A 19118-nucleotide genomic window follows, 5' to 3' on the forward strand; every position below is an offset into this window, starting at 1 on the left:
TTTTATTTTAAAATACAATGAACCTAACTATATTTTAAATTTGATTACCACTTTAATGATGTATAAGCATTTCTTTATTTTTATTTTGAAAGAATTTACTAAAATATTTTATGAATGATAAACTATGATTATTTTATTTAGAATGCCATTTTATTTAAACTAATTAATTTTAAAATTGATTTTTTTAATTTTAAAATGATCCATTATCTCATATTTTTCAATCAAAAACTTAATTTCGTTAAATTAAAATGTAGAATTTCACTAAATTTTGACGGGATAATGAATTGTTTTAAAATTAAATTTCTATCAAAAACTTAATTTCATTAAATTAAAATTTAAATATTAAATGTTTATGATCCCATGACAAGTGTATGTATTTACAAAATTATGTAATTTTATTTTTTAGTTATAAATAATGAAAATCAATCTTCCTAGGTTGTTGTGGGTGCGATGTTGATTCATCCTTGTCATAACAAAATAATGAAGTATCAATGTTTTAAATTAATTTGAATCGATTCGGGTCGTACACCTAGTTTTGGTGAGTGAGTCTCTCAACGAGAATTTTTTGCATACAGAAAGACTCGAATTTAAGACATTGTTTAAGCAATATTTGGCAGTCCAAGTGGAAAATAATGAAGGGAAAATATGGGGGAAAAATCATCATCTTCGTCAACATCTTCATCTTATGCTTCCATCAATTATTATCCATAACAATAAAGTTATGTTGGATATGGTGCATATCAACCATCAATGGAGAGTCGAGCGGCGTGGGAAGGAAGTGGGTGGGATAAAGTGCCACCTTCACAACAATTTTCCTCAAAACCGGAAGAAAGAAGTCCATGTGATCATCTTTTTCATCATGGACAATCTCAATTTGAGGTGATGACGTCAATGATGGCGTCAAATACCTTGAGTACTCCATCGTTTTCACCCGAAGATGTATATCAAAGTGGTGCAGTAGTGTTAGGAACACTGGAACCGGGAGAGGAATTAAGAAAGTGGACGATCACGACGAAATCGACGAGCACCGCGTCATTACCATTCTACCACGTCTCGACATCGGCAAGAATTGCGCAAATATAAGTAATAAATTTGTTTTTGTAAGTTTTTGTAGTCAATATTTAATTGTATCAAAAATTAATTTTTAAGTAATAAATTGTGTTTTTAAAATTATAATTAAAAAAGTGTACTTTTGCAAAATTATAAAAATTTAGATTTGTTTAAATTTGTCCTTTCTTTTTTAAATAAACTTTACAAGTGCACAAATTAAGTTGTGGCCATTTTTAGTCGTTTGAGGATGAAAACTCTACAAAATAAAACTGCATTGATTTTGTATTTAAAATAACTTTTTCACTTTTATGTTTAAAGAAGAATGCATGCAAAATGACCTCTTTAATGCCTTCTATGCTATTAGTTAGGGGGAGTTTATGATTTTTCATGAAAATTAACAATATGTTAAAATTATGCTTAAATTTATATTTGTTTGCTTGAATATACTTTCCTAATTAGAGTTGCTATACCACTATTTATGCTTTGAAATTGCATCCTATGTGTTTTTGTTGCAATTTTTGAACCATTCTGTGCACTTAGTACCGATAATGTTCATCCATTACCAATACTATTCTTGATTAGTATCGATACTATTCATCAAGTACCAATACTTTTATTGCAGCCTCGATAGGGTATCGATATCGATACCATCCATTTTTTCCTTGAGGTATCGATACTCAAACTGGAGTACCGATACTACCTGTTGGGTTTAGCTTATAAAACCCTAAAATATCACATTTTCCTAACTCTAAAACACTCAGTCGCACCACTCATAACCCCCTCTCAAATCGCCTCATGCATCGTTTGGAGTCGACATGCGTTGTTTTTCAACTTTCCATCTTGCTAGCATCATCAAATCGTGCATTCATCATCATTCCATCTCAATCATCATCAAATTCCATCTCAATCCTAATTTTCAAGGTAATTTTTTATAAAAACCCTAATTTTTTTCTTTTCGAATTTAAGGCTAGTTTTAGTTAGTTTTTGCTTAAATTAATGAATGGGCTTTACTTATTTTGCATTTTTACACTAGAATGTACAATTTTATTATGGACTCATATTGAGTTTTGGTATTAATGAGTGCATACATATGTATTATCTTTCTTTGCGTGTATAATCTTTATTCTGATTCTCTTTAACATGTCTCACAAACGTCCTAGATCCTCGTCCTCTCGTGCTAATCAACCTCCTAACCCTCCACCAAATCTTCCTCCCAATCCAACTGAAATGACCATAGTAAACTCGTGCTTTAATGAACCGAATCGTCGAAATCTATATTCACGGTATCTAAACTATTTTGAGTCTTATGCTATTAGAGGTGAGTGTCTCCCCTCTCTTTCGGCAATGAAAGAAATGAACTTTAAATACCTACCCCTTCTACAAGCTTGGAAATTTGACAACACTTTCAAAGTTAAACTCGTTGTCTTTCACCAACTAGTCATCATTTTCTATTCTAATGCGATTTGCATCCAAAATGAAGCTCGTACACAAACTGAAAGTATTCGTTCCTATCTCTTGGGCGAATACATTACCATTGATTCTAACTCTATTGCCTGTGCTTTTGGTCTAAAAAACACTGGGGCTGATAATGAGCGAGATAGTGTCATTTCTTCCTTAGAAGTAGGAAAGAAGCTAGTATCCTTGACTTCCACGAGCGATTTCTTCACTTGATTATCTCTTGGTGGTTTCGATCATCTGGAGGAAAACTCTCTCTTTTCGAAGTATCGATATTGGTGGATCCATTGTTTTCAAAACAATAAAAAATAATCTTGCTCAAATAATCTTCGTGAACTAGTGGACACCGGAACCATATTCCCTTTAAGTGAGTAGAGTTTTTGGTTTATGGTTGTCTTCTTAGTAATTTCTTTATCAAAGCCGGTCTTAAGGTCGACCTAGATGTTGGCATCCCCTTGGGTACCCCAATAGATTTTATGTCTCTTCGCAAGTCAGGATGGACTCAAGTTGGGACAAATTGGGAACAAACACCTAAAAAGACACCAGGTGCTAGTTCTTCTCGAGCGGCTCCACTCAGGCTCCTGCTCAGGCCGATGATGTTTTACAAGGTGCTGATGATCCTGTAAATCGCATCCCTGACGAGCCTCCGAGCGCTAGTAATGTTAGCCTCCCTATTTTCATTCTCTGATGGAGACTTTAAATCTGAGGTTTGCATCTATGGAGTCCCATTTTACTGCCTTGGGGACTCAACTAACCGAGCTGTAACGCAATATCCTAGCTCTATTCGACGCCATGACGGATAGGCTCGATGTTCTTTCACAAGACGTTGACTCTTTCCCTGCACCTCGTTCGGATCTCAATCCTCAATCGGATGATTGATCATGCTATTGCTTTGCTAGTTGTTCTTTGTTGGTGTTTCAAATATCATACTTTGAACTTTTAATTTCCTTGAATTTCTTCGCATTTGATATTTTGGATTTGGTTATACTATTATGTTTTGGATGATCGGATTTATATTTATCATATTTCGCATATTTTTATTACCATGTTACCTTTTATTATGTTTATCACCATGCCCACTATATTTTGGATATTATTTATGTTGACTGACCTCTTATTATTTATGTTTTGGATGATCAAACTTTAATCGAGTCAAAAATGATCTTTAAATATAGTAGTACCAATACTGCTATAATAGTATCGATACTGCTAGTTGTTCTTTGTTGGTGTTTCAAATATCATACTTTGAACTTTTAATTTCCTTGAATTTCTTCGCATTTGATATTTTGGATTTGGTTATACTATTATGTTTTGGATGATCGGATTTATATTTATCATATTTCGCATTTTTATTACCATGTTACCTTTTTATTATGTTTATCACCATGCCCACTATATTTTGGATATTATTTATGTTGACTGACCTCTTATTATTTATGTTTGGATGATCAAACTTTAATCGAGTCAAAAATGATCTTTAAATATAGTAGTACCAATACTGCTATAATAGTATCGATACTGTTACAGAAGTATTGATACATATATCGATACTGAAACCCAAAATAATGAAGTAGTACCACTACTGATGAGTCAGTACCGATACTGTCAAAACATAATGCTAAAATGGTACCAATACTTATGAGGCAGTACCGATATTGTCAAAACAGAATGTTAAAATGGTACATATATCATATATGATATCGATACTACTAAGAGTAGTAGTACCGATACTCTGAGTTATGGTACCGATACTACTCCTTTAGTTTTGAGTCACTGAAATTGCAGTATACTGAAATGGTACCGATACTCTTAGTTATGGTACCGACACTACTTCTTTAACGGTCAAATATTTGAAAATTTACCCATTGGAACTCGTCATGCCGGCTTGACGAGTTCCATAGCATTAAAATATTTTTTTTAATTTCTTTTAAACAAATTACAAAATAAAAATAAAATTTATTGGGGCTCGTCCTCAAGAATTTTTTTTATTCTTGGGTCCCCTAATGGGCTAAATAATTTTTCAACTTGTCGTAATAGGACAATTTGGCCCCAACAACACCTAGTTTGTGATACATGTAGGCTGTAAATGAAATGAGATAGACTACGAGTTAGTTTAACATTGATTTGATCAAAGTTTAATCAACACTCAAAATGAATGGACTTGTGTCAAGTTCAAATTGACTCGAATTCTTAATGATTTGAAGTGATCTATTTAAAACATGACTCAAATTGTGTCAAGTTCAAATTTGACTCGAATTCTTAATGATTTGAAGTGATCTATTTAAAACATGACTCAAAAAGCTTACGAGCAATTAAAAAAATATTAATTTTTTAGATTTTCAAATTAAAATTATAACAAATTATCATTTATTTGTTTTTCTTTTGCAAAATACAATATAAGGTTTGTGTACTTCATGTTTAGGTTCGATGTAACACCTCAATTTTAGCCCAATTTAAAACCTTAAATTTAGAAAATTTTCCTTCAAATCCCAGGAATTAATTAGTGACCGTTTGTACAAGAACCAAAACTTTTGGCTATTTTTGAAAACCACGGAAAATCAGGGATGACCCTGTCGTTTCATCTTCACACCATCGTTGTCGCTCGACGAAGCAAGCCGCTGGAGGGAATCGGCCGCCGCCCTGTCGCGTTTCCTCAAGTGTAACCGTTCGAACGTTGTAGTTCGTGTTTTGGTAATCTCGACCTCGCCGTGGTCGGGGTTGGTGTGGTAGGCCGAACTGGCCTAGGAAGGTGTCGAACTTCCATTACCGTGGTCGGGATTGAGATTTCGGCCGAGTTCGAGTGGAGGGATTGTGGTTGCCGTTCATTCCTCATCACTGGCCATGCCGTGGGTGGCCGAGGGTGTCACTGGGTCCCTTAGTTGAGGTTTGCTGTGGGGCTGCCACGTTGAAATGATAACCCCCCTTTTTGGATAGCAACCACCTTTTTGGACCAACACCCTGCTACCTAATCCCCTTCATTCGAAACAATAATTTTTTCAAATGATGTATTTATCATTACGATATTCGGAAAATTTAATTGTTTGGGATTTGAGTCAAACGTGATTTTTGCTGGATTCCGAGAGATAGAGCTACGCTCCTCCACTACCAGCTCATTTCGAATTGACCCGTAATATTAGAGTGGATCGTGAGTATTAATTAATACCTTAGTTTTTTTATATGATTCTAATGTTATATATGCTAATAAATCATTAATAATTATTTTGTAGGAGCTCATTCGACACGACCCATTGTTTGATGTGAGTGTAATAGTCGTTACGTGTGTCATTAGTATTATTTTTCGAAGGTGTATCTCTATTTCGAAAGTGTGTCACATTAAATTTAGGTATTTATGATTGGAGGAAGTTCAATGGATTCATCTTTCGGGGTGAATTTCAATTTATATTAGAGAAAATAACCTCAGTGACCAAAAATCCCAGATAATATACGATTTTGATCAACTTTTTTTGGATTTGCGAAAATGACCAGCAAAATCGCAATGCGATCTCTAATTCGCATTGCAATCTCCACATCGCAAATTCGCATTGCATTTCGCGTTGCGATAATTGAAAATCGCGTTGCGATAGTTGAAAATCGCGTTGCGATAGTTGAAAATCGCGTTGCGATAGTTGAAAATCGCGTTGCGATAGTTGAAAATCGCGTTGTGATAGTTGAAAATCGCGTTGCGATTTTCCAGTTCGCGTTGCGATAGTCTACAGTTGTCATTACGATTTTCTAAATTCGTTGCGATAGTCTACAGTTGTCGTTGCGATTTTCCAAATTCGTTGCGAAAATCGCGTTGCGATAGTTGAAAATCGCGTTGCAATTTTCCAGTTCGCGTTGCGATAGTCTACAGTTGTCGTTGCGATTTTCCAAATTCATTGCGAAAATTCGTTGTGATAGTTAAAAAAAAAAAGATTTTGTTTCTTAAGAATTTTCTCTAAAAAGATAGTATCCGCGCGGACGTGTCGAAGACACGTATTACCACGACCACGACCATGACCATGACTCCGACCCGACCCGACCCGAGACGGGCGGCGGCGGCGGCGCGGGAGAGTCCCCTTGGTCTCTATCACTCAACAAGGAAGTGGGAAATCCAAGCCTTAAATACCATTCTCAATAGTGTTTCCAATACTATGTGGGATTGAGCATTACCAACACTTGTTTCCAATACAATGTGATTATTCAGGAAACAATTAACAATCATGCACCTTAAAACAATTGAATCAGCAACCAATTGTATTAGTATTATACGATTAAATATGTCATAATTAAAAGTCAATCTACAATCAATTGTGATTATTGCAATTTTAAGCAAAACATTCAAAAATAATATCACTATTTAAGGCTCAATCCCATATAGTATTGGGAACAAGTGTTGGTAATGCTCAAATCCCACATAGTATTGGAAACACTATTGGGAATGGATTTAAGGCTTGGCTTTCCCACTTCCTTGTGAGTGATAGAGAACAAGGGAGACTCTCGGCGCCGCCGCCGCCGTCCGTCTCGTCGTCTCGGGTCGGGTCGTGGTCGTGGTAATACATGTCTTGACACGTCCGCGCAGATACTCTTTTAGAGAAAATTCTTAAGAAACAAAATCTTTTTTTTAACTATCGCAACGACAACTGTAGACTTTCGCAACAACAACTGTAGACTATCGCAACGAATTTGAAAAATCGCAACGACATTGTAGACTATCGCAACGCGAAATGGAAAATCGCAACACGATTTTCAACTATCGCAACGCGAAATGGAAAATCGCAACGCGATTTTCAACTATCGCAACGCGAAATGGAAAATCGCAAAGCGATTTTCAACTATCGCAACGCGAAAGCAACGCGAATTTGCGATAGTGGAGATCGCAATGCGAATTAGAGATCGCATGCGATTTTGTTGGTCATTTTCGCAAATCCAAAAAAAGTTGGTCAAAATCGTATATTATCTGGAATTTTTAGTCACTGAAATTATTTTCTCTTTATATTATCAATTTTTACTCCTTTCGAGGTAGACTTTCACTTTAGATGGTGTTAGTATAGAGTGATTATGAATAACTTACTCTTCGGACAGTGTAAGGTGTTTAGGTGAATTTACATTTATATATAATCATGTCAGAATATCTTGCTCTTGCACCCTCATAGTTTCTTTTCAGATACTCATATTTTGGTGACCTGATACTTGGAGTGTCACTTCACTTCCAAATAAAACAAATTCCTATGAATATTAATCAGATTCTTTCATCATTTATTTGTTATTATTTATTATTGAGATTATAATTTGTATTGGGACTTTGGACATTACAATTAATTTGGAACTTTTTATGTATATTTTGAATATTATTATTATATCAGATTTTCTCGGATATATATATTTTAATAAAATTATGAAGTTTGAACTTGAGAAATGTTTTTATAATATTAATGTTAATTTTTAAATTTTGAATCAATAAGATTTTCTTAAGTGACAAGTTACAACGTGGACTCTTGGGATTCAACCTATTTCTTCTTGGTCGGGTAAAAAGAGTTATATTTAATGGTATTAGAGTTAAGTTAAACAATTGGATTACGGAGCTCAACCACATAGTTTATAACAAAAACTGATTTTTACATGCATACAAAATATTTCAGGCAAAATGAGATTTCCGTTATAGATTATTACCTTATCTTTCATTTTTATTGAAAAATAATAATAAATATTATAAGTTTAAACTTCAACTACCAACTTGATCTTAAGAATTTACTTTGTAGTTAGCTCACTATGTCACCTCGTAAAAGTTCTCGATTAGCGATCAGTCAAGGTCACACCACTCTTGATGGAGTTGACCCTTCACCCACAGCGTAGAATCAGAATGAGATTCACGAGACTGATAGAGATGAGCAATCTGAGGATCAAGTTGAAGTTCAGTAAATCAGAAGAGAAAACCCACCCAACGCATCAAACTTAGGGTGATGATCACGAGAATCTGAGGACAATGAGACCATTGGAGTTGATAAGTTGTAATAAACCAAAAGTTACTTCGTTATCCCCGTCAGGTAGAAGGCTTTAAGAAATCCATTTCGATTGAGTTCTCGGCTGCTGGGATGTCATATTTATGGGTAAGAACAGAGTTAACCTAACTAATGTTGAGTACTAGTTGAAGAAGATACAACGCTAGTTTGTTGAGATGAACTACCCTACTGACGTAAGCTGATGGTCCTTGTATCTCTATTAGGTGGTTAAACTTAAAATTGGTGGGAGGCTGCTTGTATCGGCCATATTTCGTGGGAGTATTTTCGTCATGTATTTCAGGATCGTTATGTGAGAGCTGAGATCTAGAGAAGTGGCGTGATGATTTTTGGAACTGAAACAGACAACATGCCGTAAATGACTATGAGATAGAATTTTGAGATTGGTCAAGTATTTTTCGAGGCTGATTTCTAATGAGAAGAAAAAGTGTGATTGGTTTCTAAAAGGCCTCTGACCTATAATTCAGTTCGGTGTACTTTACATCACGACACGATATTCAGTAAGTGATTGCATGAGCTAAAATTATAAGGGGATTGAGCCATTGGGTTAGGTCTCAAGTCCTAAAATTCTGATATAGCTCAGAGGCAACCATGACCACCTATCAGATGGTTATGCGAATCAGTTTGGTAAGAAAACCTGAAGATAAAAAAAGTAAAAATTTTCAAGGATTCGAGATGGGCTGGAGAGTTAACTGATAGAAGATCAACTAAAGTTATTGTTTGTTTGTTTGGGGAATTTGGTGATTGGAGAAAGCAAGAAACAAGCAGTAGTCTCAAGAAGCAGTGCAGAAGCAGAATATGATATAACTGTTGCGGAAGACGGCTATCAGATAGAGCAAAAATCGCAAACTGATCTCTCTTGATAAAAAGGAGAAAACAACTCTCAAGAAACTCTCTAATATTCTCTCTAGTATTGGAAGAAAGCTAGAATGCTTTGGGATGGTTTTGAAGCTAAATGAGCTAGGGTATTTATAGTTGAAACTAAAGGACTAATCTTGTAAATACCCTAAAAGTACAATGACTAAATTAACATTTTTACCATTTGAAAATTGAACATTTTCAAGCTAATAATTTTGATAGCCGCCCATGTCATAGCCGCCCATGTTTGTTTCCTTTCAACAATCTCCCACTTGAAGATTTGATTGGAACAATCATATCTTCACATTATTCTTTCTACTTTGTACCTTCATGTGGCTTACGTCTCTAATAGGCCACAAGAGGATCGACACCAAGTAAATTTGTTGACATTGATCGCCTTCGTCATGAAATCTGCTATGTTGTCTTTGGTATGGATCTTCTGTATATCTACTGTCCCTTCTTCCACCTTTTCACGAATGAAATGGTATTGAACTCGTATGTGCTTTGTCCTTGAATGAAATGTTGGATTCCTTGCTAAATGCAAGGCGCTTTGACTGTCACAAAACAAAGAGACATACTCTTGATTGAGCCCAAGCTCCTCCAATAGCATCTTCAACCAAATTGCTTCTTTACTGGCTTGTGTAGCTGCTACATATTCTGCCTCTGTTGTAGATGTAGCCACAACTGACTGCAATTTTGAAACCCAACTTACAGCTCCACCAGCAACTTTGAACACATATCCTGTAGTAGATTTGCTTTTATCCAAATCCCCTGCATAGTCAGAATCTACATACCCATTGATTAGTAAATTTGATCCTCCGTAACATAATGCAACATTTGAGGTCCCTTTGATGTATCTCAGGATCCTCTTCACTGTATTCCAATGCTCTTTGCCTGGATTCGCCATGTACCGACTAACCACTCCCACTGCTTGTGCAATGTCTGGTCTTGTGCATATCATAGCGAACATTAAACTTCCCACTGCTGATGCATACGGTACTCGAGACATCTCCATCCTCTTCTTCACTGCTAGGACTCATACTGGAGGATAATTTGAAGTTAATAGGAAGAGGGGTAGAATTGGCTTACAATTGCATGCTAAATCGTGACAGATTTCTTCAAGTAATTCTTTTGTGAAAGCCAAATCTTCCTATTACTTTGTCTCGGTGAATTTGCATCCTAGAATCTTGTTTGCTGATCCCAAGTCCTTCATTTCAAATTCCCTAGCCAGTTGTGCCTTCAATTCTTCAATATGATCTTTGTTGGGTCCTGCAACCAACATGTCATCCACATACAACAGCAATATAACAAAATCGTTATTACCAGACCTCTTGAAATAAGCACAAGGGTCAGCATTAAGTCTGTTGTATCCAAGGCACATAATGAAGGAATCAAATCTCTTATACCAACACCTCGGTGCCTGCTTTAGACCGTATAGAGATTTGTTCAACCTGCAAACCAAGTTCTTCTTTTCTTTTTCTTCAAAACCTTCAGGCTGGAGCATGTAAATCTCTTCTTCAAGATTTCCATGAAGAAAAGCTGTTTTAACATCTAGCTCTAGATGTAAGTTCAATGTAGCACACATTGCCAAAACTACTCGAACTGTTGTTAGTCGAACCACAGGAGAAAATATTTCATTGAAATCAATACCTTCTTTTTGAGCATATCCTTTGACCACCAGTCTTGCACGATACCTCTCCACTTGATCATCACCATTTCGCTTGATTTTGAAGACCCATTTGTTACCAATTGGCTTCCTTCCTTATGGTAGTGGCACAAGGTCCCATGTATTATTTTTTGAAGGGATTCGATTTCTTCTTGCATCGCCATCATCCACAGAAGCATCTGAGCTGTTTATTACCTCTGAAATATTGATGGCTCACCGTCCTCTGTTAAAAGGCAGTATGCAATATTACCTTCTATAACATAATCTGAGTGCCAATTGGGACGTCTTTCACACGATTTGATTGACGAGTTGTTGGAGCTTCAGAACTCTCTGGTTCTTGTTCATCATGTGCTGGTTCTGCTTCAGAAGAATCTCCTTGTTCACCTCCTTTTCCAATGTATGAGTAGTCTCTGACTTTTCAGCGCTATCCTCTTCTTTTCTTTGTAGTTTATCCTCTACAAAGATAACATCCCTGCTGATGATCACTTTGCGGGCAGTGGATCCCACAAGCGATACCCCTTTACTCCATCAGCATACCCAAGAATTTGCATTTCCTGGATTGGATCTAGCTTTGAAATTTCTTGGGAGTTGTACATCGTACACGACACTTCCAAATACATGGAGGTTTGAATAATCAGCTGGTTTACCAGTCCACATCTCTATTGGGTCTTCAGCTCTAATGCAGTTGATGGAGCTCGATTCACCAAATAACAGGCGGTATTGACTGCTTCTGCCCAGAATGATTTTTCTAGGCCTGCATCTCTCAACATTGCTCTTGTTCTTTCTAACAAGGTTCTGTTCATCCGCTATGCCTCCATTTTGTTGAGGAGTGTTCGCCACTGTGAACTGTCTTTTGATGCATTCTTTCCTGCAAAAGTCATCAAATTCTTCGCTTTTGTACTCTCCTCCATTATCTGTTCTGAAACACTTGATCTTATTTCCAGAATCAAGTTCCACCCGCGCTTTGAAGTTTTTGAAAGTTGAAAACACGTCTGACTTCTTTTTAATAGGGTACACCCAATCTCCTGGAGTAGTCATCAATAAAAGAGACAAAGTATTTTGCTCCGCCAAGGGATGTACCAGTGCTTGCCATACATCAGAGTGAACCAATTCTAGAACACTTTTGCCTCTAGAATTTGATGTGTTGAATTTCAACCGGTGCTGCTTACTTGTTATGCAGTGCTCACACAAAGTAAGTGATACCTCTGTTAAGCATGGAAGTAGTTTTTGCTCCACAAGGACTTTCATTCCTTGTTCTGACATGTGTCCAAGTTTCTGATGCCATAGCATTGCAGAATCTTAATACATGAGGCAACAGAGGCTTCTGCTTCTAGCAAAGTCTCTCCCTTCAGGTACAAGTTGTGCTATCTTCGCCTTTCAGCGCCACAAGCGCTCACGAAAACCTTCATGATTCCTTTCTGTGTCTCAATCTTGCTTGCATTATTATCCAACAATCCGTAGGATAATAAATTTTCTTCAGGCCCTTCACGTGTCGCACATCTCGAACAACTTTGATTGTTCCATCATACATCTTCAATTTGATGGTTCCACGCCAACGATATCTAAGGCATGATCATTGCAACTATACACAGATCCTCCTGAGACAGGTTCATAATGATGGAACCATTCTCTTCTTGAGGTCATGTGATATGTTGCTCCCGAATCAATAAGTCATATATCTGCAAATCGTTTTCTTCCTTCTACGGTGGTTGATGCTTCACAGCATAGAGCATCTCCATCATCTGAAGTGTTTGCGGTATTGCCTTGTGGATTGGAGTTTTTATTTAGACTCCAACAATCCTTCTTCAAGTGACCCTTCTTTCCACAGTTGTAACACTTTAAATTCTCTTGCCGACTTCGATCTACCATGTTTGTGACTGCTGCTTGGCCCGTTTGATCTTCCTTCATCGTTGTCATCGTTGTCAAGCTTCTGCTTGTTGCAGATTTGTCTGTTCCTTATTCTTGCGTCGATTTTCTTCTTGTAGAACAGCAGCTGCAACATCATCGAAGACTAAACTGGTGACATTACTGTTTGTCAAGTTGATGATGAGTTGATCGTATGAATCCGATAGACTTTGAAGTAGAAGTTCAGCACGTTCTTGTTCTCCTATTTTACAGCTTAAGGATGTAAGCTGAGAAAATAAGGTGTTCAGTGTATTTAAGTGCTCCGTCACTGAAGTAGATTCTGGCATACGGAGAGTATACAATTTCCTTTTAAGGAAAATTTTATTGTGCAGCGATGTGGCCTCGTACAATTTGGTGAGATGATCCCATATCTCCTTAGCTGTCTTCTTCTCCTCGATGCTTGACAATACTTCATCTGCTAATGCTAGATGAAAGTTTGCCATAGCATTCCCGTCCATCTCGTTCCATTTGATGTCATCTGCAAAATCCACCGGCCTTTCACTGATAGCCGCTAGACACCCGTCTTTCCTCAGGATGGCCTTCATCTTCAATTTCCACAATGAGAAATTTCTCCCATTGAATTTTTCAATATCAAATTTCGTTGCCATAGCTTCTTTTACGGATAGCTCCCACTATTTCACTATCGTGAATAGTTCTCTGGAACCTTCAAAGAATGGGCAAAACCTTCTTACTTTCTTATGTTAGAGGATCCACCTTTTGGTGGCAACCACAAAGATAATAAGCAGATATTACACACTCTAATCTAGCTCTGATACCAATTGTTGCGGAAGACGTCTATCAGATAGAGAAAAAATCGCAACTGATAATTTGAGAAAATAAAAATGAAGATAAAAGAGACACAAAATTTACGTGGAAAATCCCTAAATATTTAGGGTAAAAACCACGGGCAACGGTAGAAGAATTTCACTATGAAAAAATAGGAATTACAACCTCTCTCGATCGACCAAGGAGAAAACAATGATAATTCTCTTGATAAAAAGGAGAAACAACTCTCAAGAAACTCTTAATATTCTCTCTAGTATTGGAAGAAAGCTAGAATGCTTTGGGATGGTTTTGAAGCTAAATGAGCTAGGGTATTTATAGTTGAAACTAAGGAAATCTTGTAAATACCCTAAAAGTACAATGACTAAATTAACATTTTTACCATTTGAAAATTCAACATTTTCAAGCTTAATAATTTTGATAGCCGCCCATGTCATAGCCGCCCATGTTTTGTTTCCTTTCAACAATAACTTGTTATCTGTGAAGGTGTTTGGTTACAAAGGCTCATAACCGAACTAGAGATTTGTGACGAAAAACATTTTGAAATTTAGAGTGACAGCAAGTCGGCAATAAGTATTGCGAAGAATCCAGTACATTTCGACAGAACAAAACATATAGATCGACAGACACTTCATTGTAGAGAAAGTGAATGGTGGAACTGTAAAGCTAAACTCTCTTCACAAAATCAGCTAGTTGATGTATTAACCAAGGCAATTCCGAGGATTACTTTCGATGAAATTACATCCAAGTTGGTTTTATAATATTTACCCAGTTTGAGGGGGAGTGTGAGTTGTGTTAGGTTTAACTCTAAGTTTCTCACTTTATCTCTAATTCTAATATCTTAGTTTGTAGGAATGACAACTTCCGATTTACTTAGAACTCTTATCTATTCCCCTACTACACCGCCGTCTTTCACCATCCGTTAAGGTCCATGGGGTCACCACTGCTAACCCTTCGAACATAGAGTATGCTCTCAAGACCAACTTCGAGAACTACCCTAAAGGGGAGCGGTTCATTGGGATTTTCGAGGACTTGTTCGGCCAGGGTATGTTCAACTTGGATGGTGATCTTTGGAAAATTCAGAGGAAAACAGCTAGCTACGAGTTCAACACCAAATCTATTATCTATGAGAAATTTCATCATGGACAGGGTTAGCTCGAGATTTCAACGAGGTTGATTACGTTCCTTGACAGCTTCGGGAACGAATCAGTATTGTAGAATGATGATATTCGTATTATGTGTTTTATTTATATAAATCATGCACAATGCTCGACTTGAAAACAATTTGACTTGTGTATGACTCATCTCGTTGCTTATTAAATTCATTAAGTTTTTGTTCGACTCGTACTCATTAAATAAACTCGTTGCTCGTTAAACTCGACAGAACTTTTACCTTTTTTATACTTACACATATATATATGGGTTAGTATCCACTTACAAAATGTAAATTTTTTAGTTTACACAGATTTAGGACCGTTGGATGAGGTGAAAATATATGGCTGATATTAACTCCTTGTTTTTTCTAGTAAATATCTTCACATTCGTACTTTAATCTCAGTCATATGTTTTCACTTATACAATGGTCTTAAATCTATGTAAAACTAAAAGAATTTTACATTGTATAAAGGATCCTGCCATATATATATAATCTAGTAAATTATAAAGCTTATATAAAAATAATTAAAAGTTTAACCTAAATACATAGACACTCGTTCAATTAAATTGTTTTAGGGATTGTGTTTTAGGGATTGTGTTTTGAAATGAACTTGCAATTGAGGAAATTTTGGGGTTTGATTATAAGGTAAACTACATAAATGACCACTCAACTATGGATTTAGTCTCGAAATGACCATAATTTTTAAATTTGTGTTAATATGACTACTGAACTATTTAAATGGTTTCAATATAGTTACATATTGTTAATATTTAATAGAAGTGTTTAAATGGCAAATAACAAAATTCGTATAATTAGGGCACGTGTCCTTGTAAAGTTACGTATTCACGGCGCTAGAATCCTACTGGTTTCTTCGTTTTGGTCATTACTTTTATGTTTGTTTCCTGGATTTTCTTTTAATGCAATTTGATCCTAATTCTGTTTTTACTTTGTCTAATACCTTAATTCGAGCATTAACTTTAAAATCTTTTATCTAGTCATATATAAATTATAAGTTAATATCATAAATTTTAGACTTAATTATCGAGTCAATTCTCACCCTTATTACCAAGATAATGCATTGTAACAAATCAAGATTAATTTAAAGAAGTGAGGGGACAAAACAAGGATGAAGTGGCAGCAAGCAATTGAATGATTTGACAGCAGCTCATGTAACCTTAACAATTAAGTTGAAGATAAGCTGCATTAATTAAAGGATTTAGTACGGCAAGGAAGAACATTGTAGCAACTAAGGCGGTAAATCTCTCCTATATATATGTATTCGAATTAAGAATGAGTCTGTAATGTGCGTGAAAAAAAACGAGAGTAAGAGTAGAGTTTAGCAAAGCTTTTATTAGTGGAGTTTATAACCTAGCTGAAATTAATGCTCATGTTGTACTCGTATTTTGTTTCATATTAATGATATTGTATGGGTTATAAATTTATCGAATGCTCAACAACACTTCCAATATATTAAATGTGGTCTTTATACGGTAAGTTATTCTTAGAAACGTAGTTGTTTCGAAATTGAGTATGGAGTATCAAAACTCCCCAAGTCTATTGCAATAGAATCATCAAAATTTGATCAAGAGTTTCGAAATTCATTACGTACACCGATGAATATAAGAATACTTGTATTTAAAATCATCATATTTGATTCACTGATGTTGAGGGCTACATGAGTAATATTTGGTTGCATATTGCAGCAAAAGTATCGTCAAGTCCCATTAAAATCTAAACGAACATTTAAGAAGGGAAAAGGAGATAGAATGAATGTGGTAGGGTTTAACACCACCACACAGTCAAGGACATGGGGATACATATGTAATATTTTGTGGATATATTCGCAAATTAAATAAGAGTTTTTCACACATCCCGTAGCATCAGCTAGCAAATAGGGATAAACCAACAGCAGGTTCATTACAAAGTTAATTCCACCAAAGGATCATAAAAGACTTACTCAAAACACCATATACAGCAGTTTTTAGATCTTTCCTTTACAGATGTGATGAAATCCTTCATTCTTTCCCATTCTCCTCAACGCTTCTCTCTTCCTCCTCAGCAGCCTTGGCATTGGCCTCATACTCCTTTCCCAATGCTTCCAACTCCTTTTTCATTTCCTTGGAACTTATGAATATCCATTTCGTTCAGCCAACAAGGCAGCAAGTTTTTGCTCTACCTCCTTATATCTGACTAGATTACGATCCAAATTACAAGTAATCGTCAGCTTGATGGATTCCTTTTCCGTAAGTTGGATCTTGTCCTGCGCTGCTTTCGCAGCTCGATTGGCTAGTTCTTTCAAGCTTCCTCCATGGCAACAACTCATTTTCTGCTCAATTGTAAGGGTGGTAGAGGAACAATCGAAACTAGCTAGGATCTTGAATGCCTGCTTAAGTGAAAAACCTTCCCTGAATGGCAGAGATTAACTGGGGTCATACTCAAGGCTTCATCTAATTTAGCCAGTGCTTCCATTGCTTCTTCTTTAGAAAAAACAGAGTCATGGCTTGAAAGCTCAGACTCTAAGCTAGTGAAAAATGTCTTTATATCTTCTTCTGTAGGTTCAACGGCCTGAAATGGCGAAAAGAAAACAATGAGAGAGATAATGAGTGCATTGATATTAACAACTAATTTACCTGACTTCCAACATTCTGGCAAGGTGGGTTGGTGGAGGAGTTGTGATTTCTACTGGTTCGGTTTTCGCAGTTGTCTGGATGTCTATGGTTTCCTTCACGTGATCACCTTCCACGGTCTTGTTTATCCTCATCCGTTTTGGAGTATGAATCCTTTGAAATGAGACCTGGAGTGCTATCAGTGGAAATATAGGCTTCAACTAAGCATGCATCATTGACGAGGTAGCCTCTTTTAGGGTCGTTTAATTCACAAAGTGCTAAGAATGAAGAAAAACCCCAATTACCAGACGTCGCGTTGAACTCCTGTGTAGCGACTGGGAAAAAACAAGAGAAACCAGTTCTGGTCATTTTATATGGAAGGCTCGAGCATTATTCACCACCGAGCCAGGGACCAGGGGTCACACAAATAAATGCTCAGCCCCCAAAGAATATAATGCAAAATAGCAGAGGTGAACATATTGTAAACAGAAAAAAGAGGCTGAACAAAATCAAAAGAGGTTTGATGAGGAGGAAACCAAATCAGTATTTTCGTATTGGTAAACACATTAAATAAAGTAAAATGTGATTGCTGTAACAAAAGACCTTTAGTAAAAGATTTCTGCGATCAATTTGGTCGATGACTGCAAATCCGTATTGGCAAATCGACTCCATCCTGAAGGCAAAGTTGCTGAATCTGCAATTCCTAAATAAATTGACAGAACATCCATGTTGTTCCCGGGTAGATAATAAGCCGCCTGCCCAAATAATTTGCAAATATAAGTAAAATGCAAATGAAAACATAAGCGACGAGAAAAGGAAAACCAAAATACCATTTGTTGCCATCAACCGTAAAATTTTCAGAGTAGATCTTTATGTCTTTGATTGGAAAAATTCTCAATCCTCCAAGTGACTTGGTTACTTGGTCCATTAACACCCTCAGACTGAGGCTTATAGCATCCACTGCATCCAAAATTTCAACCTTCATATGACCTTGGGAAGATTAGACCCACTTGCTATTCACTGCACTCATATTTCAAACATGACAAAAAGAAATCGGTTTAGACATTTCCTTGGAACGATTAGAATTTGGGAAAGCAAAACAAAACGTGAGGGAAGATCATATAAGAAGAAGGGTACAAGTGTTTACAAATACCTTCCATTAGAGAATGTGGTGCTCAAAGTGAAGGAAATTCAGGGTTCCAAGCGTGCGTTCCGAATTTGATAACAAATATTCACAAAGTCTTTCTTTCCTATAAAGCCTTTGTCGACTCTTAAACTACTTGGCCTTTAAGTTACCATTTACTACTCATCTTAATTAATAGATAATTTTTTTAAATATTAATCTATTATTTTAGACTTGAATATATTTTAAATATTTAACCTAATTATTTTAGACTTGATATATTTTTAAATATTTAACCTAATTATTTAGATTTGAATATTTTTAAATAGTTAACCTAATTATTTTAGACTATATTTTAAATATTTAACCTAATTATTTTAGTCCTTGAATGTTATTACTAGTTTTCAACAGCCTTTGTCAAAAGAAAGAAAAAAAGTTTTCAACACATGAGATGCACATTAATCACATATCATATTTCACATAAATTTCTTTATATTTGATTGTTTAGTTTATAAAA

General features: G+C 36.0%; 1 long non-coding RNA gene across 1 annotated transcript; it reads right to left on the minus strand.

Moving 5' to 3' along the window:
• Positions 1-17190: 17190 nt before the first annotated feature.
• Positions 17191-18393, minus strand: LOC120172860. Its single transcript, XR_005521003.1, has 4 exons — positions 18309-18393; positions 18082-18233; positions 17503-17813; positions 17191-17437 (listed from the first exon to the last, which is right to left on the minus strand). It is a non-coding gene; the product is annotated as an uncharacterized LOC120172860 (long non-coding RNA).
• Positions 18394-19118: the final 725 nt, after the last annotated feature.

This window comes from Hibiscus syriacus, unplaced genomic scaffold, assembly GCF_006381635.1.
Source record: "Hibiscus syriacus cultivar Baekdansim isolate YM2019G1 unplaced genomic scaffold, ASM638163v2 tig00111881_pilon, whole genome shotgun sequence".
NCBI lineage: Eukaryota > Viridiplantae > Streptophyta > Magnoliopsida > Malvales > Malvaceae > Hibiscus > Hibiscus syriacus.